The following is a 23,834-nucleotide window of genomic DNA, read 5'->3' as shown; positions in this document are numbered from 1 at the left end:
CTTGCAATTTGGAACTTGACACACGCAGAGAACACTGTAAGAAAAGAGTTGGCGCCTCTTCCCACGCTAGGCGCCACTTCCCAAAGTGGGAAAATATTTAATCCTTTTGATTTTCCACCTTCAAACCACATCATTCACCCATTATAAAAGCTTCAACCCCCACCTCCTCTCCCACTTCAGCAACACCCACACTCCTCACCTTCGCTTTTCTTTTCATCTTTTCTTGACACCCTGTTTTGCTTTCTTTTTCTTTCAACCCCCATTTTTTTTCACAATCTCCCAACCTAATGGCACCACCAAAAAGCTCAGCCTCAAAGAAGAGAAAAACCAAGGAACCAACCTCTGGATCCTCAAGCTCTTTTAATGACTACAAGTTCCTCTCCGCATTCAACCAAAATCAATTTTATGGTTGGGTGAGTGAGAGGAAAATCATTCCAGAAGTTTGGTTTCAACTAGAGAGGAATGAGCATATTGAAATCAATATTTAGATCGAACAGTGGGGTTGGTCACTTCTATGCAACCCACAAAGAAAAGTGGTAGAGAGCTTGGTGAGGGAGTTCTATGCCAACGCAGTGCCTCAACCAGTACAACAATATGGCTACATTAGCTATGTAAGGGGGATGTCCATTGACTACAACCCTTCTAGCATAGAAAGAATGCTAATGGTGAAGAGGACAAGCTCCACTCAGAGCTGTGAAGAGAGAATAAAGCAGCAAGACCCTGGGTTTGAGGAGATTCTAAGTAAAATCTGTGTGATGAATGTGCATTGGATAAATGACAAGGATGGGATACCTAACCAATTGACAAGAAGAGGTTTGAGCCCCCAAGCTAAAGGGTGGCTAGAATTTGTGAGGAGATCCCTAATCCCCACATCCAACACTTCAGAGGTGACCAAGGAGAGAGCTGTGCTCATCTACAACATCATGAGAGGAGAAAACATCAACGTGGGGGAGATGATCGCCAACAACATCAATAAAGTGCTGAAAAGCACCAGTGACAACACAAGGTTGGCATTCCCCAGCATTATACAGAGGCTATGTGATGAGGCTGGAGTCGAAAAGATCATTGATGAAGTGCTTGTGAAGCAAGATAAGTTCATAACTGCCAAGAAGATGGCCAAAGTGGTGGCTGTCCACCTACTCAACAAGGCTAGAGAACGAAGAGCTCATGCTCATGAACCACAACAACAGCAAGAAGAGTGAGAGGCAGAAGAGCAACCTCAGTTTCTAGCACTTCAACCACCACCACACTACCAATATTAACAATTTCCAGAGGGATTCAACTGGGAGCAATTGTAAAAAGATGTACACTAAATGAAGGGAGACTTACACCACTTGAGGGAAGATGTCAATCAATTCAAGAAGGCTCAGCAACAATAATGGAGCCAAGTCAACCAGAACATTCAACAACTCCAAGAGAATTGGGAGCATATGAGGAAGGAGCAGCAAGAATAATTTGACTGAGGAGAGGTGCGAAGCACACTGGACAAAGTAATAGAGCAAGGCAAGTGGCAACAGAGGAACTTGGCTAAATTCAGACATCTCTATGATGCCAAGACTATATCTAGGAGGCAGTATGACATCAACACACAAGCAAAGCTGAATCACCTGTGTAATGCTGTTGCCGCTCTAAACCCAGGATACCCAACCTTCATGCAAGGGATGGAAGAGCTAAGTGCAAGATAAGAGAAAATCCTAGCCAAACATAAGGAGGATGAGAGAAATTACATGAGGAGGCTAGGATTTTGGAAGCCCAAGGACACCAAGGCTCAAGAAGGTTCCTCCAAGCCAGATGAAGGTGGCTCATCCCCTCCCAAGAAGAAGGACAAAGGGAAGGGGCCAATGAATTAAAGATGAAGTTGCTCAAGGTTGTTGAGTCCCATGGTTGACAAATTCCAATTTCTGAATTCTGTTTAACCTTTTGCTTTATTTACTTCTTGAATAATCATGCTAAGATAGTTTATGTTTCATGCTTAGTTTTAATTCCTGCTTGAAGTCTTTATGGTTTTTTTACAAGAAAGAAGATGTCATGTATTTCAAGTCTTCATTTCAACTTAAATAAGAGTAGAGCTTATCTCCATAAGAGTTACTGTGAGTTGTGCAAAAATAATAAGAGAGACCAAAGCCAAGAGGGATCATCAAACAAGCTAAGAAATAAGAAACTAAGTGTAGAACCTTGGATGAACTAAAAAGAAAATGAGTCATGGAGAGCAACTAGTCCTAGAAGGTATAACAAAGAAAGACTAAGGGGTGTTCCTTGAATATCCATAGAACCAAGAGGTAGTAAGCAATAAAGGCCCAAGGCTCTTAGCATCAACTACTGAGATAGAAAAAGTAACATTAAAATCCTCAAAAAGAATTAATAATCTTAGTAGATGCTTGTGGTGAAGATGTGTCAAGAAGAGACCTGGGCAAGTAAATTCTTAGGGATGTCTCAACACCTAGTACCTTAAAACCAACTGGTTTGGGAGTTCTAATTGAAAGCCTAATTAAAGGGTTTTCTTGAGACAGAACACTTAGATTCGTGGTCAAGAAAGCAAAACAACCCTTACTACTTCAAGGTGACAATCAATAGAAAGGACCACTAAATCCTATACCTAAGGGAAGCCTCAAGGATCTAAGAGCTTTCCATGATAATTAAAACATTCACACATGTGTTATACACTTAGTTGTATTACAATCATTCGAAGCCAAGGTCTCAAGATATAAAAGTTTACTCACATTGATTTGCTTGGGACAAGCAAAGCTTAAGTTTGGTGTTGTGATGACTTACATCATCTACCCTTCTTTCTTGCATAAAGAAGACCATAAAAGTGCACAAATCTCATTTAATCAGTACAATTCATGCATTATTTGATGGATATTATGGTACACTACTTTGAGATGAGTTGTACTAAATTGCAGGTGAAAAAGGCATCAAAAAATGGGTAGAAGATAAACAAGAAGCTGGGCGTGTGAAACTGGCGTGCCATTTGGAGCAAACGCCACAAAAAATGCACTGGCGTGGCACACCAGGGGCAAGGCGTGGCACGCCAGTAATAAATTCCAGAAGGGAGGTCCAAGCATGCATGTGGGCGTTGATGACAAGTCATCATATACCCATTTTTCAAGCTAATTTCATTTGTTTTGTTAGTCATTATGCACTTTCTTGCTTCTTAAGTAAGTGATTTGGAGTGAAAATGCACAACTTCTTTAAATCAAGCAACCACCATGAAATTAATGTTAACTCATGAGGTTTAAGCTAATTTTAATTGAATTTTAATTGATTTATAAGCCTTATGAATTTAGTGATACTTGGAGTGGTTGTTTTGGTTTATTTTAGGTGAAGAAAAGAATAAAAGAGAAAAGCGTGGCCTAAGAAAGCGTGACCCAAGGAGAAGGAAGCGTGGTCAAAGGAAGGAAAAGTGTGCCGCATACAATGGGGGAGGCAAGCATTGCCCTCCACAAGGGCACACTGCCCTCTAGGAAGGCAACATAAGGGAACCAAGCAAAGAAGGCAACTCTGCCGTGCCCACTACAAGGGCAGAGCACAAATTTGTGCCTTGGAATCAAGAGGAATAAAATGTTGCCCTGCCCTCCACAAGGGCAGTATCGGGCTCACAAAGGGAAAAAATCAAAGGAAAATGTCTCCAAATGCTTGCCACAAGAGTTGAACACGGGACCATGAAGAAGCAAGCAACTAAGTCCCATTACCGTGCCAAGAAACCAAGGAAAATGATTGAGCGTGTGTTTCTGCCCGGATTCGAACGCGGGACTTCATTTTGGAAACACTGCCATGCCCTCCGCGAGGGCAGGGCAGCATTTTGTTGGTGCATGAACCTGGCGCACCAAGGACGTTCCTGGCAGCACCAGCGCGCACCACAGCTTGAATCTGGCAGCACCAAGCAGCGCACCAAGCACCCATCTGGCACACCAATTTTTCCTGCCCTGCCCTCCGCGCGGGCAGGGCAGTGTTTTGCGCACCAAGCCGCACCAAGCCGCACCAAGCAAGCACCAACACGCACCAAATCCTGCCCTGCCCTCCGCAAGGGCAGAGCAGCCTCCTGGGAGTCATTAATTTTGGGCCAAAAATTGAATTAAAAATCCAATTCAATTCATTTCTTCACCAAATCAAAAGCCCATCCAAATCCCAAAATCCAAGAATAGAAAGTGTATAAATAGGAGCTAGTTTGATGTAATTAGGACCTTTTGCTTAGCTTTTGAATTTTGCACTTTCTTTTGAGCTTTGAATTTTACTTTTGCACTTTGGAACTTCTCTTGGTGTCTTCACTGAGATTTCAGAGAATTGGGGAGGGGAATTGATCTCTCTTCTTCCTCATTCTTGCTTGGGTCTTTTTAATTTCCTTGTTTTGAGTTTTGGGTGTGAAGAATTGAGGAAATTCTGTCTCAATCTCCATTCAAAGTCTCTTTAATTTCTTTTCTGCACAATTGAATCCATTCACATTCTCTTTACTGTTTCTTCTTCAATTTCTTGTCAATTGCTTTGAGAACTTGGATCTAGGAAGGTAATTGAGATCTAGGCTCTGCTACCTAGTCTCTTGAACCCTGAGATCCCAATTTACTTTTGGTTATTCTGTGAGCCTTGCTGCACTTTAATTTCAATTTCTGTTTGAGTCCTCATTGCTTCCAATTCAATTTCTGCTTTATTAATTGTTGCAATTTACTTTCTCTCCGTTTAGATTCTGCAATCCCAGTCCTCAAATCCCTTTTACATTCAAGCAATTTACATTCCTTGCCATTTAAGTTACTGCAATTTACATTTCTTGCACTTTAAGTTTCAGTCATTTAATTTCCTGTTCTTTAAGATTCAGTCTATTTTACTTTCCTGTTCTTTAATTAACTGCAATTTCCCTTCTCCATTTACATTTCAAACAATTTATCTTCTGTTAAATACAACCCACTCAACCAAAACTTGATTCGCTTGACTAAATCAACCACTAAACTAAAATTGCTCAATCCTTCAATCCCTGTGGGATCGACCTCACTCATGTGAGTTATTATTACTTGATGCGACCCGGTACACTTGCCGGTGAGTTTTGTGTTGGATCGTTTTCCACACATCAGGCGTGGCACGCCAGGGACTGGGCGTGGCACGCTAGTACAAAATTCCAGAAAGCAAAATGGAGGACATAAAAGGGGCGTGCCATGCCAGGTTGGGCATGGCACGCCTGACCCATCAACTACTATGGGCGTGCCACTTGAGCAAAGGGGTGTGGCACGCCAACTCACCATCTCAAGAAGAATCTCCACTATGGCGTGCCACTTGGTGTCAAAGGCTTGGCACACCAGCTCCAAAAAGTCACTTTGGCGTGCCACTTGAAGACCCAGGCGTGGCACGCCAAGCTTGAAGAGTGCACAAATACATGGGCGTGCCACTTGAGTAGCATGGCGTGGCACGCTGGTACAATGATTCAGAGAGGGGCTGAAGGCAATTGAAGAATGGGCGTACCACTTGAAGTCGAAGGCGTGGCACGCCGACCTCTCAACCTCACCTAGGCATGCCACTTGAGTAACCAGGCGTGGCACGCTAATGCACAAGATAACATGAGCAAGGATGGGGCGTGTCAATTGGTGTCGAAGGCGTGGCACGCCAATCCGAGCATGTCACTATGGCGTGCCACTTGAAGCCTGAGGCGTGGCACGCCAACTACTGGAACAAGACAAGATCATGGGCGTGGCACGCTGGTATAAGTTTCCAGAGAGGATGAAGGAGGCCAATTACATGGGGCGTGCCACTTGGTATCAAAGGCGTGGCACACCGTTCACTATTCTTCACTTAGGTGCGCCACTTGAGCAACCAGGCGTGGCACGCCATTGTCATTCAAAGAGCAAAGAAGCATTGGGGAGTACTACTTGAGTTCGTGGCGTGGCGCGCCAAACAGAGGAACCATTCACTCAGAAAGGGGCGTGGCACGCCAGACCCTGGGCGTGCCACTCTAGTGCAAACTTCCAGAGGAGCTTAGCCAAGCACACAACAAGGGCGTGGCATGCCAGACCCTGGGCATGCCACGCTAGTTCAAGTTTCCAGAGGCAAAGAAAAGTGGAAAAAGCAAAGGGCATGCCACTTGAGCTCGAAGGCGTGGCACGCCAACACAAGAATTCCACTATGGCGTGCCACATGAGTTCGAAGGCGTGGCACGCCAAGGTTGACAAAAAGAACGAGCATGCCACTTGAAGTATTGAGCGTGGCACGCCAAGTTAGTTTGAAGGGCACGTGACACGCTGGTAAAGCGCCAGCCACACGCCAGCTAAGAAGTCACGCTTATTGAGTGTTTTCTTTCCCTCCAAAATGTAATTTTCCATTTTTCACATTTGTAATTCTTTTATTTTTTAATAGGAGTAGTATAAATACCCCCAAGAAGTACTAAAGAGGGGTTAAGCAGTTAGTCTTAGATCCACTTTTACACTCCACTTTTGAGTACTTTTCAAGCTATGAGTAGCTAACTTCCTTCTTATTGAGAGAGGAAGCTCTGTTGTACTTGATGGATTGATAATAGTGAAATTCCTCTTCTCTTCATCTTCTATTTGATTTTCTATAAAGAATTTCATTCTGAATGCTTAGTGTTCAATTATCTTGGCAAAGAGATTGAATGCAATATGGTTTCATGGGAACCTTGGGAAAGGAAACATGAAGCCATGCTTGAAATCCCTTCTCACACTTAAGTAGAATATGGGTTTTGGTGATGGGATACGTGACATATAATCCCCCCTCTACCTCGACCTATGAGGGTTTGTGGTATAATCAGGGACCAAGCATATCTCTCTTCATGAGCAATTAGACCAAGGAATTGGCTATTGATCAAGATCTGAGAGATTGAGTCACCAAGGGATTGGGGCTCAATCAATCATGATTGCCAAGAGGTCAATGAGTTGCATGATTGAAGAGGATGTAAGCTAGATATGATCCAAAGAGACAATATCTCCCAATCTCAATGAATTTCCCCTTTCTTATCTATCCATTTCTTTACTGCTTAATTTTACATTTAGTAATTTCCCACTCCCATTTACATTCAAGTCATTTATGATTCAGCAATTTACATTCTGCAATTTCCATTCCTGCACTTTATTGCTTTTCTCTATATTCTAGTAATTTATGTTTATGTTATTTACAATTCTTCACTTCACAATCTTATTGATTCGCTTGACTAATTCATCAATCAATTAAAACTGCTTGAATTTGCCAATCTCTGTGGATACGATCCCACTCCACTGTGGGTTATTACTTAGCGATAATTTTGGTGCACTTGCCAAAAGAACTAATTCACTAAATTTTAAAAGGGGTAGTGAATTTTAGTCATCAATTGCCTCTTGAGTCTCTTTTCTATTGAGCTCCTTCTACACATATGTCCATGCAGACTTGATCCAACCTTTGATCAAAGTTGACCCTTCTAGTGTAGGGGCGTGCGTTTTCTTGCATCATTGGCAAGTGGAACGCCAACCTTACATTTTTCGGACTGAAATCTAAGTATTTCCCCCGAACCATTGTAAGCCAATTCTTTGGATTTGGGTTCATACTTTGATTTTGGTTCCTAGTGATCCATGCATTGGCATAGAACTCTTGAACCATTAAGACTCCAACTTGTTGAATGGGATTGGTAAGAACTTCCCAACCTCTTCTTCGGATTTTATGTCAGATCTCTGGATACTTATTTTTCTTGAGCATGAAAGAGACCTCAGGGATCACCTTCTTCTTGGCCACAACTTCATAGAAGTGGTTTTAATGGACCTTTGAGATGAATCTATCCATCTCCCATGACTCGGAGGTAGAAGCTTTTGCCTTCCCTTTCCTCTTTCTAAAGGTTTCTCCAGCCTTAGGTGCCATAAATAGTTATGGAAAAACAAAAAGCAATAATTTTAACACACCAAACAAAAAAGATTTGCTCGTCCTCGAGTAAAAGAAGAAAGAAAGAAGGAGGAGGAGAAGAAGAAAATGGAGGAGATGGAGGGAGATAGTGGTTCAGCCAAGGGGGTAAGAGAGTGTTTGTGATGTGTGAAAATGAAGGAGTGAAGAGGAGTATTTTTAGGGAAAGAGAGGGAGAGTGGCCGAATGGAATTGGATGGGTTTGGGAGGGAAAAGTGTTTGAATTTGAAAGTGAAGTAGGTGGGGTTTTTGGGGAAGAGATATGGAGGTGATTGGTGAATGGTGTTTTGGGTAGAGTGTTATAGAGATGTCTGAGGGGGGAGAGAGAGAGGTGGGGTTAACACCAAACTGCTGCTTGTTTCTGGCGTTAATCACCAGCTTTTATTCCTTTCCTGGCGTTAAATGCTAAGCTGCAACCTTTTTCTGGCGTTTAACACCAGTTTGTTGCTTCTTTCTGGCGTTTAACGCCAGTCTGGTGCTTCTTTCTGGCGTTTAACGCCAGTCTGGTGCTTCTTTCTGGTTTTTAAATGCCAATAAGTTTCTCCTCCAAGGTGTGTTGTTTTTAATGCTATTTTTTATTTTTCTATAATTTTTGCAGTTGTTTTTGTGACTCCACCTGACCATCAACCTAAGAAAATAAGAAATAACATAGATAGATAAAATTGGATTGCCTCCCAATAAGTGCTTCTTTAATGTCAATAGCTTGACAGTGAGCTTCTCATGGAGCTTCACAGATGTTCAGAGCATTGTTGGGACCTCCAAACACCAAACGTAGAGTTTGGTTGTGGCCTCCCAACACCAAACTTAGAGTTTGACTGTGGGGGCTTTGTTTGACTCTGCATTGAGAGAAGCTTTTCTTGCTTCCTCTCCATGGTTACAGAGGGAGATCCTTGAGTTTTAAACACAAGGTAGTCCTCATTCAATTGAAGGATCAACTCTTCTCTGTCCACATCAATCATAGCTTTTGTTGTGGTTAGGAAGGGTCTTCCAAGGATGATGGATTCATCCTCATCTTTCCCAGTGTCTAGGATTATGAAATCAGCAGGGATGTAAAGGCCTTTGACCTTTACTTGCACGTCCTCTACCTGTCCATAAGCCTTTTTCATGGATTTGTCTGCCATCTCTAATGAGAATTTGGCAGCCTGTACCTCAAAGATTCCCAGTTTCTCCATTACAGAGAGTGGCATTAAGTTTTTGCCTAACCCCAGGTCACACAGAGCCTTTTCAAAGGTCATGGTGCCTATGGTACATGGAATTAAGAATTTACCAGGATCTTGTTTCTTTTGAGGTAATGTCTGCCTAACCAAGTCATTCAGTTTGTTGGTGAGGAAGGAGGGTTCATCCACCCAAGTCTCATTACCAAATAACTTGGCATTCAGCTTCATGATTGCTCCAAGGTACTTAGCAACTTACTCTTCAGTAATATCTTCATCCTCCTCAGAGGAGGAATATTCATCAGAGCTCATGAAGGGAAGAAGTAGGTTCAATGGAATCTCTATGGTCTCTAGATGAGCTTCAGATTCCTTAGGTTCCTCAATTGGAAACTCCTTTTTGTCTAGAGGACATCCCATGAGGTCATCCTTACTGGGATTCACGTCCTCCTCCTCCTCTCTAGGTTCGGCCACACCAAGTAAGGTTATGGCCTTGCACTCTCTTTTTGGATTCTCTTCTGTATTGCTTGGGAGAGTACTAGGAGGAGTTTCAGTGACTCTTTTACTCAGCTGGCCCACTTGTGCCTCCAAATTTCTAATGGAGGACCTTGTTTCATTCATGAAGCTTAGAGTGGCCTTAGATAGATCAGAGACTATGTTTGCTAAGCTAGAGGGACTCTTCTTAGAATTCTCTGTCTGTTGCTGAGAGGATGATGGAAAAGGCTTGCTATTGCTAAACCTGTTTCTTCCACCATTATTAAAGCCTTGTTGAGGCTTTTGTTGATCCTTCCATGAGAAATTTGGATGATTTCTCCATGAGGGATTATAGGTGTTTCCATAGGCTTCACCCATGTAATTCACCTCTGCCATTGCAGGGTTCTCAAGATCATAAGCTTCTTCTTTAAAAGATACCTCTTTAGTACTGTTGGATGCATTTTGCAATCCATTCAGACTCTGAGAAATCATATTGACTTGTTGAGTCAATATTTTGTTCTGAGCCAATATGGCATTCAGAGCATTAATTTCAAGAACTCCCTTCCTCTGAGGTATCCCATTACTCATAGGATTCCTTCCAGAGGTGTACATGAACTGGTTATTTGCAACCATTTCAATAAGTTCCTAAGCTTCTGCAAGCATTTTCTCCAGGTGAATAGATCCACCTGCAGAATGGTCTAATGACATCTTAGACAATTCAGATAGACCATCATAGAATATATCCAGGATGGTCCATTTTGAAAGCATGTTAGAAGGATACTTTTTGGTCAGTTGGTTGTATCTTTCCCAAGCTTCATAGAGGAATTCACCTTCTTTCTACCTGAAGGTTTGAACATCCACTCTAAACTTGCTCAGCTTTTGAGGAGGAAAAATTTTGGCTAAGAAAGCCATGACCAGCTTATCCCAAGAGTTCATGCTATCTTTAGGCTGAGAGTCTAACCATGTTCTAGCTCTGTCTCTTACAGCAAAAGGGAAAAGCATAAGCTTATAGACCTCGAGATCAACTCCATTGGTCTTAACAGTATCACAGATCTGCAAAAATTTAGTTAAGAACTGAAAAGGATCTTCTGATGGAAGTCCATGAAATTTCCAATTCTATTGCATCAGAGAAACTAACTGAGGCTTTAGCTCAAAATTGTTTCCTCCAATGGCAGGAATCGAGATGCATCTTCCATGGAAGTTGGAATTTGGTACAGTAAAGTCACCAATCATCTTCCTTGCATTGTTGTTGGGTTCGGCCATTACTTCTTTTTCGAGATTCTCTGTAAGTTTTTCTCTGGATTGTTGTACTTTAGCTTCTTCTTCAGAGTCCTTTCAGGTTCAGGATCTGCTTCAACAAGAATGTCCTTGTCCTTGCTCCTGCTCATATGAAAAAGAAGAGGACAGAAAAGAAGATGAATCATCTATGTCACAGTATAGAGATTCCTTTGTGTGAGTAGAAGAGAAGAAGAATAAGAATGAAGAAGGAAGAAGAAGAATTCGAACATAGAGAAGGGAGGAGTTCAAATTTTGAGAAAAGAAGTGTTAGTAAATAAATAAAATAAATAGAAAGAGAGAGAGGGAAATTCAAAAATTAATTAAAAAGGAAAAGTGATGCCAGGGCATCTAGGCCAGTTTCACTGACCTTTTCTTTACTATTTTAGGGTAGTTTCGTGCATTTTCCTAGTAAACAAGGCAAGTTTTGGGTGAAAATACACTTACACCTTCATTCAAGCAACTATTGTGAATTTTGCATGATTTCATGAGATTTTTTGCCAGAATTACATGATATTTTAATGATGCATAATCTCATGATTTTGGCTAGAGCTTTGATGCACTTTAATTGCTTGATTTCAGGACAAATGAAGCATGGAAAAATCACGTTAGCATTCATGTTAACTTAGTTAACGTGACTACTAATGTGGGATGGAAATTGGCTTGCAACGTTAATGAGAAAAGTGATCACCAATAACGCCTGCGAAGCCACTTCTTAGCCTACGTTAAAAGCCACGTTAACTAAGTTAACGTGGTACTTAACGTAGAAGGAAAGAAGGACTCCACGTTAATGAGAAACGTAAACTCCAATAACGTTTCTCTTCAACGCTAGTGGTAAAAGTGAACACCACTAACGTTGGGAAACTAGGCAATGCCCCACGTTAAGAGTCACGTTAACTAAGTTAACGTGAACTCTAACAGGGACAAGGATCAACACTGCCAACGCTAGTGACACTCACTTTTGTCACTAACATTGGATCATTTTCATTGCCTATGTTAACTCTCACGTTAATATTGTTAATGTGAAAGTTAACGTGGAGTGGGGTTCAAAGAACCAACGTTAGTGACACTCACTTTTGTCACTAACATTGGAAGATGGCTTCATTACTACGTTAAAAGCCACGTTAACTTAGTTAACGTGGGTTCTAACATAGGGGATTAAGGCAATTAGAGCGTTAGTGACAAAGGTGAGTGTCACTAACACTCTCGAAGGTGAAAGTTGCCCACGTTAAGAGCTATGTTAGCTAAGCTAACGTAAGACCTAACGTAGGAGGCAAAAGGCAAGCAACGTTAATGGGAAAAGTGATTCCCATTAACGTTTGCGAAAAGGGGCACAAGCCAACGTTAATGGGAAAAGTGAGTCCCATTAACGTTGGCCAAGAATTGAGAAGGAACGTTAGAAGTCACGGTAAGACTTCTAATGTTGAGAATAACGTGGGCATATAAGGGTGGAACGTTAGTGGAAATGGTAAATGCCACTAACGTTCTCGCACCCAGAAATGTATTCTACGATTAATCTCACTAAATGCCCAAGCCTAATTCATATTTCTCTGCAAGATGGGCCCACTAAAGATGAGGATTGCTTCAACTCAAGGTCCAAAGCCCACATCCAAGACTTGAAGAACTCACTAGAAGATCATGAAGAGTAGTATATATAGGAGTAGTTTTGAACTAGAGAGAGACTTTTGCACCTTGGAGAACTACTCTCTGCATATTTACTTTTCTGTACTTCTAGCATGGATTATTCTTTTTGCCATTTTTGATTCCTAGAGCTATGAACAACTAAACCCTTTTCATTGGGTTAGGGAGCTCTGCTGTAATTTGATGGATCAATATTAGTTTTCATTCTTCTTCTTCTTCTATATTTTCTCTTGATTTTACTAGAAAGCTTTCAATCTTAATTCAATTGGTTAGTTATCTTGAAAAAGAAACTCTCCATAATTGGATCTCTTCGGAACCTTGGAAGAGGAATGAAGAGATCATGCTAGAATTGCTTTCTCATGCTGGACCAATTTGGGTTGGGATGGATATATGACTATAATCCCCTCAATACTTGAAATGTGAAATGTATGTGGTATAATCAGTGACCATACTTCATCTCTTCTCATGAGAAATTGACCAAGGAATTGGCTATTGATTAAGATTTGAGAGATTGGATTACCAAAGAATTGGGATTCACTCACTTAAGATTGCCAAGGAGATCAATGAATGCATTGATTGAGGAAGAGATGAGAATGAACTTGATCCGGAGAATTGCAACATCTCCTAAACCCAATGATCCCCCCATTTCTGATCTTACCCATTCTCTTTAATTTTTTCCATTTACTTTTATGAGCATTACCCAATTCCCCATTTAAGATTCTGCACTTTAATTTCTGCTATTTACTTTCTAGTCATTTAAATTTCTGCATCTCAATCTAAATTCTGTTTAGTTCGACTAGCATATTCTTTTAACTAAAGTTGCTTGACCAATCAATCCTTGTGGGATTCGACCTTACTCTATAATGAGTTTTACTTGACAATAATTCGGTATACTTGCCGAAGGAAAATTTGTTGAGAGACAAGTTTTCATGCATCAAGTTTATGGCGCCGTTGCCGGGGATTGATTTTGAATCAACAATGATTAAGCTAGAAGATCACTAGATTGAGCATTTTTTTCCGTTATTATTTTCTATATTCAGTAATTTACCTTAGTTTGTTTTTAATTTCTTCCTCATCCCCTATTCCCTCTCTAATTTCTGTTCTCCTTTCTTAGTTTACCATAATTCAGCTCACTAACCCACTAACTGTTTGATAAATTGCATCACTCACACTAACAATCATCCTGACAAAAAATTGTCTTCATTATATCTCCTGTTGTGCATTCTGTTTGTTGTATGATAGGGAGAAGAGAAGGAATCTCAACATCCTTTGATTCAGAGCCAGAGAGAACCCTTTGGAGACGAAAAATGGAAGCAAGAGGAAAAAGAATTGTTGGTGCTGAGGAAGAGGAAGAGTATTTTGAACCCAACATGGAAGAGAATTTGGAGAACAATCATGAAGAAGAAGCTCATAATCATGCCAGAGAAGGCCATGCAAACCGGGTTGGGCATGAAAGGAGGGTCTTAGGATCCTATATCAATCCTAGTCCAGGAAACTGTGGAAGCAGCATTCAGAAACCCACCATTCATGCCAACAATTTCGAGCTAAAACCTCAGCTCATCACTTTGGTGCAAAATAATTTCTCATTTGGAGGAGGTGCTCAAGAAAACCCTAACCAACACTTGACCACCTTATTGAGGATTTGTGACACAGTGAAGACAAATGGAGTCCACCCGGATGTCTATAGGATGCTCTTGTTCCCCTTTTCACTCATGGACAAGACAACAAAGTGGCTTGAATCCTTCCCAAAAGAAAGCCTGACAGATTGGGAGGAGGTAGTGAACAAGTTTTTAGCAAGATTTTACCCTCCTCAAAAGATTAATAGACTAAGAACTGAGGTGCAAACTTTCAGGCAACAAGATGGTGAGACACTTTATGAAGCATGGGAGAGATTCAAAGACTTGACAAGGAGATGCCCATTAACGTTGCTTGCCTTTTGCCTCCTACGTTAGTTCTTATGTTAGCTTAGCTAACGTAGCTCTTAACGTGGGCACCTATCACCTTCGAGAGCGTTAGTGACACTCACCTTTGTCACTAATGCTCTAATTGCCTTAATCCCCTACGTTAGAACCCACGTTAACTAAGTTAACGTGGCTTTTAACGTAGTAATGAAGCCATCTTCCAAGAAAAAAGATATGATTTGAAAAAAGATATATTTGAAAATATATGATTGAAATTTATTTTGAAAAAGATTTGATTTAAAATCAGAATTAATGACTTGACTCACAAGAAATCAAAAGATATGATTCTAAAATTTAAAGTTTGAATTTTTCTTAACAAGAAAGTAACAAACTTGAAATGTTTGAATCAAACCATTAATTGTTAGTGTTAATTTCAAAAATTATGAAATAGAGATAAGAAAAAGATTTTGAAAATCAATTTTAAAAAAATTTCAAACATATAAAAGAAAAATGAAAAAGATTTGATTTTTGAAAAAGTTTGAAAAGATAAGATTTTTGGAATTGAAATCTTGACTTGACTAACGAGAAACAACTTATTTTAAAAAAATTTTACTGAGTCAACCCAAAGATTTTGAAATTTATGAGTTAAATAAGGAAAAGATATTTTTTGATTTTTTTGAATTTAATGAGGAGAGAGAAAAACCACAAAATGACTCAACACATAAAAATTTTGGATTAAAACAAATAATGCATGCAAGAACACTATGAATGTCAAGATGAACACCAAGAATACTTTGAAGATCATGATGAACATCAAGAACTTATTTTTGAAAATTTTCAAGAAAGGAAAAACATGCAAGACACCAAACTTAGAGATTTTTCATGTTTAGACATTAATAATTCAAAAATGCATATGAAAAACAACAAAAAGACACAAAACAAGAAAATATGAAGATCAAACAAGAAGACTTGTCAAGAACAACTTGAAGATAATAAAGAATGCAATGCATGAATTTTTTCAAAATATGCACAAATTTTAAAAACATGCAATTGACACCAAACTTAAAAATTGACACTAGACTCAAACAAGAAACACAATATTTTTTTTTTGTTTTATGATTTTATAATTTTTTTGTATTTTTTTGAAAATTATTTTGAAAATAACGAAAAAGAAAAAAAAATTTGAAATATTTTTGAAAAATTTTTTGAAAATAAAATAAAGGTTGGAAAATTACCTAATTTAAGCAACAAGATGAACCGTCAGTTGTCCAAACTCGAACAATCCCCGGCAACGGCACCAAAAACTTGGTGCACGAAATTGTGATCTCAATGGTGCCAACAACTTGGTACGCACAATTGTAATCTCAACTCTTTTTCACAACTTCGCACAACTAACCAGCAAGTGCACTGGGTCGTCCAAGTAATAAACCTTATGTGAATACGGGTCGATCCCACGGAGATTGTCGGCTTGAAGCAAGCTATGGTCATCTTGTAAATTTCAGTCAGGCTAATTCAAATGGTTATAGAGTTTTGATAATTAAAAGATAAATAAACATAAAATAAGATAGAGATACTTATGCAATTCATTGGTGGGAATTTCAGATAAGGGTATGGAGATGCGTTGTTCCTTCTGAATCTTTGCTTTCCTACTGCCTTCATCCAATCCTTCATACTCCTTTCTATGGCAAGCTGTATGTTGGGTGTCACCGTTGTCAATGGCTGCTTTCCGTCCTCTCAGTGAAAATGGTCCTCAACGGTTTATGTACGGCTAATCAACTGTCAGATTTCTCGTCTCGGATGAAAAATACCATGCACAGATATAATATGGCTAATCAGCTGTTGGTTCTCGATTGTGTAAGAATAGGATTTACTATCCTTTTGTGTCTATCACCATGCCCTACAGTAGCGAGTTTGAAGCTCGTCACAGTTATCCCATCCCAGATCCTACTCGGAATACCACAAACAAAGTTTAGACTTTTCGGATCTCAAGAATGCTACCAATGGATTCTAGCTTATACCACAAAGGTTCTAATCTCAGATTTAGATGCCCCATTGTCAGAGGGGAGTCGATGTGAATCGTTGATTAGAAACCCAAGAGATATACATTTAAGCTTATTTTCATGTAGAACGGAAGTGGTTGTCAATCACGGGTTCATAAGTGAGAATGGTCATGAGTGTCACATAATCATCAAATTCATCATGTTCTTATGTGCGAATGAATATCTTAGAGTAAGAATAAGCATGAATTGAATAGAAGAACAATAGTACTTTGCATTAATACTCGAATAACAGAAGAGCTCCACACCTTAATCTATGGTGTGTAGAAACTCCACCATTGAAAATACATAAGTGATAAGGTCTAGGCATGGCCGAATGGACAGCCTCCCCAAATGGCATATGAATTTGAAAATAGGGAAAAAGACCTGATCCCAATATCATGGATGATCAAAAAGATATCTAATACAATAGTAAAAAGTTCTATACTAAACTAGTTACTAGGGTTTACAAAAATAAGCAAATGATACAGAAATCCATTTCCGAGCCCACTTGGTGTGTGCTTGGGCTGAGCATTGAAGCTTTCACGTGTAGAGGCCTTCTTTGGAGTTAAATGCCAGTTTGTAACTTGTTTCTGGCATTTGACTCTAGCTTGCAACTTATTTATGGTGTTTAACGCCAGAATAGGGCAGAAAGTTGGCGTTGAACGCCAGTTTGCATCACCTAAACTCGGACAAAGTATGAACTATTATATATTGCTGAAAAGCCCTGGATGTCTACCTTACGACGCAATTGAATGCGCACGCAATTGAATGCGCGCAATTTTGGTTTCTGTAGCTCCAAAAATTTTATTTCGAGTGCAGGGAGGTCAGAATCCAACAGCATCAGCAGTCCTTTTTCAGCATTTGAATCAGATTTTTGCTTAGGTCCCTCAATTTCAGCCAGAAAATACGTGAAATCATAGAAAAATACACAAACTCATAGTAAAGTCTAGAAATGTGAATTTTGCTTAAAAACTAATAAAAATATACTAAAAACTACTAAATCATACTAAAAACTATGTAAAAAGAATGCCAAAAAGCGTATAAATTATCCATTCATCACTTGTCCTGGTGCCTCATTTAAAAATCCTTATTTTCAGGAAAAAGAGTGCACCTTGGTTCAAGGCTTTCTAACTATAACATCTTCTCAGGTTACAGGTGTGCCAGGACGTCGAGAGCTCTCGCCCTTGGAGGTCGGACACATTGTTGTAACCCTTGCCTAGGACTTCGGTTGTAAGGTCCTTTCCAGTTCGCATCCAACTTTCCTTCACCTAATTTCTATCTAACGATGTTGTTTTGGATTAGGATAAGGTCGTTGGTGGCGAAGCTCCTCTTGATCACTTTTTTGTTGTATCATAGAGCCATTCAACGCTTTAGGGCTTCCTCTCTAATCTGAGCACTTTCTCGGACTTCTGGGAGTAGTGTCAATCTCTTCTCTCTGGGCCCATAGGTTGAGTTCTTCGTTGTAGAAGATGACCCTGGGCAACCTTTCATCTTCTTCTTTGGGAATCATTGCCTCCATTCCATAAACAAGTTGGAATGGTGATTCTTCGGTCGTAGAATGTTGGGTGGTCCGGTTTGCCCATAGTACTTAGGGGAGCTCGTCTGTCCAAGCTCCCTTTGCATCTTGTATTCGGCATTTTAGCCCGGCTAGTATGACTTTGTTTGCCCCTTCGGCATGTCCGTTGGCTTGGGGGTGTTCTACGGAGGTGAACTGGTGCTTAATGGAGTGAGGGACTCCAAACCTTGTGACAATATTCTTGTATAAGAATTTCTAACTTTTTTGAGTGGTGATAGTGGCTAAGGGCTCTGCTTCAATCCACCTAGTGAAGTAGTTGACCCCTACTATAAGGTACTCGACTTGGCCTGATCCTATTGGGAATGGTCCGAGTAGGTCAAGTCCCTATTTTACAAAAGGCCAGGGTGAGGTGACGCTGATGGGTTCTTCGGGGAGCGCTACATGGAAATTAGCGTCCTTCTGGCAAGGAGGGCACGTTTTGACAAACACGGCCGCCTTCTTTTGCAAGGTCGGCTAAAAGAAGCCGGCTCGAATTTCCTTCTTGTCTAGGGCCTGAGCTCCTAGTTGGTTTTTGCACATGCCACTATGAATGTCTTCTAGGACTCCCTTTCTGTCAGAGGTTGGGACGCATTTTAGGAGGGGTGTTAAGATTCCTCTATTGTATAGAATGTCATGGACTAGTGTGTAGTTCTGTGTCTTTTTTTAAGCCTTTTTTCCTCGCTTTCTTCTGCGGGGAGGTTCTCAAATTTGAGGTAGTTGACTATGGGTGTTGATAAACCCAATTTTGTGGTTTATATTGTTCTTAATTTGGGGGATTTTTATCATCTTATCTCACATTTATTCAATGAAATATCATAGTTTTATAATTTTTCATAATTTTGCGCTTAAGAGTGAAAACATGCTTCTTATGCCTTAAAATAGCTCAATTTAATTCACTTTAATTCCATTCGATGCCTTGATATGTTTGTTGAGTGATTTCAGATTCATAAGGCAAGTATTCGATGGAAGACATGATGAGAAAAGCATGCAAAGTGCATAATTCATGTAAAAACAAGGATTTGGAGTGCATACATCGACACGCACGCGTGACAGACACGTACGCGTGAAGATGAGGATCATCAGGTGACGCGTACTAATGACATGACACGTATGCGTGAGAAGGAAAAGGCCAGGTGACGCGTGACCCATGCATACATGTCACAGCAAGCACGTGACCTCATTAAAGTGAATTCGCTGGGGGCAATTTCTGAGCTTCTCAGGCCCAAATCCAACTCGTTCCTGAGGCTGTTTCATGCAGAATTGAAGATTGCACAGAGGGGGAGCAATTATTTTTAGGTTAGCATCATGTAGTTTAGTTTTCTAGAGAGAGAAGCTCCATCTTCTCTCTAGAATTAGTGTGTAGGTTAATTTGCATTTTAGATCTTGGGTTTTATTCTTGCTTTCATCTATTTTTCTTTATAATTTCTTATTATTATAGCTTTGTTCTTCTTAGCTTTCTTGTTAACTTCCCCTTTGAGCATCTTTTATGTTTATGAGTACTTTGTTGGATCTTGATTTACTTTAATGCAATTAATGTTTTATGTTCTTTTATTGTTGATTTGAGTTGTTAATCTTACTTTTCTCGCATTGGGTAGTAGTAGAATTTATTCTTCAATTCCTTGCACTTTTATGATGCTTTTCTTTTATGCCTTCCAAGTGTTTGACAAAATGCTTGGTTAGATGTTAGAGTAGATTTTCGAGCATACTTGGCATGGAAAGAGGAATTAGGCAACCTTGAGTCATGAAGGCCCAACTTATGTTGGTGATCTAGACTTGTTAGTTAATATTGTTTCCATTGATGCTAATCTTTTGCTAATCAATTAGTAAGTTGATTAGGACTTTTGGATTGAGATTAACTAGTCTTATTTGACTTTCTCTCGTATGAAGATAATATTGTACTTTATTCCATTGTTGGAGATGACAAAATAAGATAAATTCTTGTTAATTATTGTTATGAGTAGTGACTAAGATAGAAAGCCTATATTCTCAATCCTTGTCATGGATGTCTCTTTTTATTACTTGCTTTCTTTAATTGTTTGTTTTACTTTTCTTGTCATTTATTTTCTTGCCCTTTTATCAAATCAAACCCCCTTGTGCCTTCATAGCCAATAATTGATCACTTCATTGCGATTCCTTGTGAGACGACCCAAAGTTTGAATACTTCAGTTAATTTTCATTGGGGTTTGTACTTGTGACAACCAATCATTAAAACTTTGATTGAGCATTGCTTGTCGGTTGGAAACTATACTTGCAACAAAGTTATTTCCTCTAACCAAGAAGAAATTCTTAGCCAACGGTAATGCTCTTTCAGGAGTCATCCATCCTAAGTCTTGGTTGGATATGTTTAGTATTTCCTCCTCTTTTGAAATTGATGGAGACTGTAGGGCCTTTTGGATGAGGCTACTGTTGTTCCTTCTTGGTTTAGTACTGGCTAGCTTTGAAAGAGCGTCTGCTCGGGAATTATGTTCCCGAGTTATGTGTTCGACTTCACTTTCTTTAAAGTGTTTGAGTTGTTCTAAAGTGACTTCTAGATACTTTATCATGGTGGGGTCTTTGGCCTCGTAGTTCCCATTGATTTGTGAGGTGACTACTTGTGAGTTGCTGAAGACTGTTATTTTTTCTGCTCCGACTACTTTAGCAAGTTTCAAGCCAACCAGTAAGGCTTTCGCACTCTGCTTGATTGTTGGAAGCGTGGAACTCGAACTTTAGGGATAGTTCTATTCGAGTTCCTTGGTCACTTTCCAGTATGACACCTACGCCACTTCCGGCTTTGATTGACGAGCCGTCAACGTACATGCTCCACCTAATGGGTGCTTCTGGGATATCTGCGTATTCGGCAACGAAGTCAGCCAGATACTATGATTTAATGGATATCCAAGTTTCATACCTGAGATCGAAATCGGAGAGCTCCACTGCCAACTGCAGGATTCTCCCTGCCAGATTCGTCTTCTGTAGAATGTGTTTTATTGGCTGATTAGTGCAGACCTTAATGGTGTGAGTCTAGAAGTTTAGAAGGAGCCTTCGGGATGTGAGGATAAGGGCGTATGCAAATTCGGCCCCTTGCAAGGCTTTGCTGATAAAGTCGATGCGTTGTTGCCCTTCATCATCTTCTCGGACTAAGGCCGAGGCTATTGCTCAATTTCTCACAGACTGGTATAGAATGAGTTCTTCTCCTTGGGTAGGTCGAGTAAGGATGGGTGGTTGCCCAAAGAATTTCTTGAAGCCTTGGAAGGCCTTTTCGCATTCTGGGATCCACTCGAACTGTTTTCCTTTTCTCACGATTGAATAGAAGGGGAGTAACTTTAGGGCCGATCTGGCTAAGAACCTGGATAGGGCTGCTAGCCTTCTGTTTAGTTGCTGGGCTTTTTTTATGCAAGTCGGGCTTTTCATGATGAGTATTGCCTAGCACTTGTCTGGGTTTGCTTCTATGCCTCTTTGGGTCATCATGAACACTAGGAACTTTTTAGCCTCTACGGCAAAACATTCTATAGGATTTATTCTCATCTCGTGCTTCCATATGTTGGAAAGTACCTCAGAGAGGTCGAAGAGTAGCAACTCGTCTTCTTGAGTCTTAATGAGCATGTCTTCTACATAAACTTCCATTAATTTTTGTATGTGGGTGGAGATACTTTATTCATCAGTCACTGATATGTAGCTCCCGCATTCTTTAATCCGAAAGGCATTACTATGTAGCAGTAGTTTGCCTTCGGGGTTATGAACAAGGTCTTTTCTTGATCGGGTATGTGCATTGAGATTTGATTGTATCCCAAGTAGGCATCCATGAAGGAGAATATTTATAGCCTGAAGCTGCATCAACTAAAGCGTCGATGCCTGGAAGTGGATAGGGATCTTTTGGGTAGGCTTTCTTAAAGTTGGTGTAGTCCACACACATTCTCCATTTCCCATTTGATTTTTTTACCAATACGACGTTGGCTAGCTAGAGTGGGTATTTTACCTTCCTTATGAATCCTGCCTCCAGCAAGTCCTGCACTTGTTCCTCCATGACTTGTGTCCACTCAGGTCCAATCTTTCTGTGCTTCTGCTGAATATGTCGGGAGCCAGCGTATACTACGAGCTTGTGGTACATCAGGTCAGGGTCTATGCAAGGCATGTTGGAGGCTTTCCAGGCAAAGAGGTCAGAGTTTTTTGTTAGTAAGTCGATGAGTTATTCTTTTATACTTTCTTTTAAGTTTGCTCCAATGCTCGTTGTCTTCTTAGGAGCCTTTCCGATTTGGACCTCCTTGGTTTCACCTTCGTGTCGGGGGTGCAGCTCATCATGAACTCGTGTTCCTCCCAACTCGATGGTGTTGACTTCTGGTGCACGAAATTGTGATCATCAATGGCGCCATCAACATGGTACGCTCAATTGCAATCTCAACTCTTTATCACAACTTCGCACAACTAACCAGCAAGTGCATTGGGTCGTCCAAGTAATAAACCTTACGCGAGTAAGGGTCGATCCCATGGAGATTGTTGGTATGAAGCAAGCTATGGTCATCTTGTAAATCTCAGTCAGGCAGATTCAAATGGTTATGGAGGATTAATGATTAAAAGATAAGTAAAACATAAAATAAAGATAGAGATACTTATGTAATTTATTGGTGAGAATTTCAGATAAGCGTATGGAGATGCTTTGTCCCTTCCGTCTCTCTGCTTTCCTACTGTCTTCATCCAATCCTTCTTACTCCTTTCCATGGCAAGCTGTATGTTGGGCATCACCATTGTCAATGGCTACAGTCCCATCCTCTCAGTGAAAATGTTCAACACACTCTGTCACAGCACAGCTATTCATCTGTCGGTTCTCGATCATGTCGGAATAAAATCCAGTGATTCTTTTGCGTCTGTCACTAACGCCCCACAATCGCGAGTTTGAAGCTCGTCACAGTCATTCAATCCTTGAATCCTACTCAGAATACCACAGACAAGGTTTAGACCTTCCGGATTCTCAAGAATGCCGCCATCAATTCTAGCTTATACCACGAGGATTCTGATTAAGGAATCCAAGAGATAAACATTCAAGCCTTGTTTGCTTGTAGAACGGAAGTGGTTGTCAGGCACGCGTTCATAAGTGAGAATGATGATGAGCGTCACATAATCATCACATTCATCAAGTTCTTGAGTGCGAATAAATATCTTAGAACAAGAATAAGCTGAATTGAATAGAAGAACAATAGTAATTTCATTAATACTCGAGGTACAGCAGAGCTCCACACCTTAATCTATGGTGTGTAGAAACTCCACCGTTGAAAATACATAAGAACAAGGTCTAGGCATGGCCGAATGGCCAGCCTCCCATAATCTAAGAACTAGACGTCCAAAGATGATCCTAAGATCTAAAGTGATCAAAAGATTTATAATACAAAAGCAAAAGGTCCTATTTGTAGAGAACTAGTAGCTTAGGGTTTACAAAGATGAGTAAATGACATAAAAATTCACTTCCGGGCCCACTTGGTGTGTGCTTGGGCTGAGCATTGAAGCTTTCATGTGTAGAGACTTTTCTTGGAGTTAAACGCCAGCTTTTGTGCCATTTTGGACGTTTAACTCCCATTCTTGTGCTAGTTCCGGCGTTAAACGCCAAAATTCTTGAGCTGATTTGGAACGCTGGTTTGGGCCATCAAATCTCGGGCAAAGTATAGACTATTATACATTGCTGGAAATCCCAGGATGTCTACTTTCCAACGCAATTGAGAGCGCGCCAATTGGGCATCTGTAGCTCCAGCAAATCCACTTCGAGTGCAGGGAGGTCGGAATCCAACAGCATCCGCAGTTCTTTTTAGCCTCTGAATCAGATTTTTGCTCAGGTCCATCAATTTCAGCCAGAAAATACCTGAAATCACAGAAAAACACACAAACTCATAGTAAAGTCCAGAAAAGTAAATTTTAAATAAAAACTAATAAAACTAACTAAAACATACTAAAAACATACTAAAAACAATGC

General features: G+C 40.2%; 1 non-coding gene across 1 annotated transcript; it reads right to left on the bottom strand.

The window, feature by feature from the left end:
• Nucleotides 1-14,224: 14,224 nt before the first annotated feature.
• LOC112799205 (small nucleolar RNA R71) lies at nt 14,225-14,332 on the bottom strand. Its single transcript, XR_003200781.1, has one exon. It is a non-coding gene; the product is annotated as a small nucleolar RNA R71 (small nucleolar RNA).
• Nucleotides 14,333-23,834: the final 9,502 nt, after the last annotated feature.

Source organism: Arachis hypogaea, chromosome 4, assembly GCF_003086295.3.
Source record: "Arachis hypogaea cultivar Tifrunner chromosome 4, arahy.Tifrunner.gnm2.J5K5, whole genome shotgun sequence".
NCBI lineage: Eukaryota > Viridiplantae > Streptophyta > Magnoliopsida > Fabales > Fabaceae > Arachis > Arachis hypogaea.
Note: the sequence above shows the minus strand (reverse complement) of the source record. Positions and strands in the feature narration are given on the sequence as shown.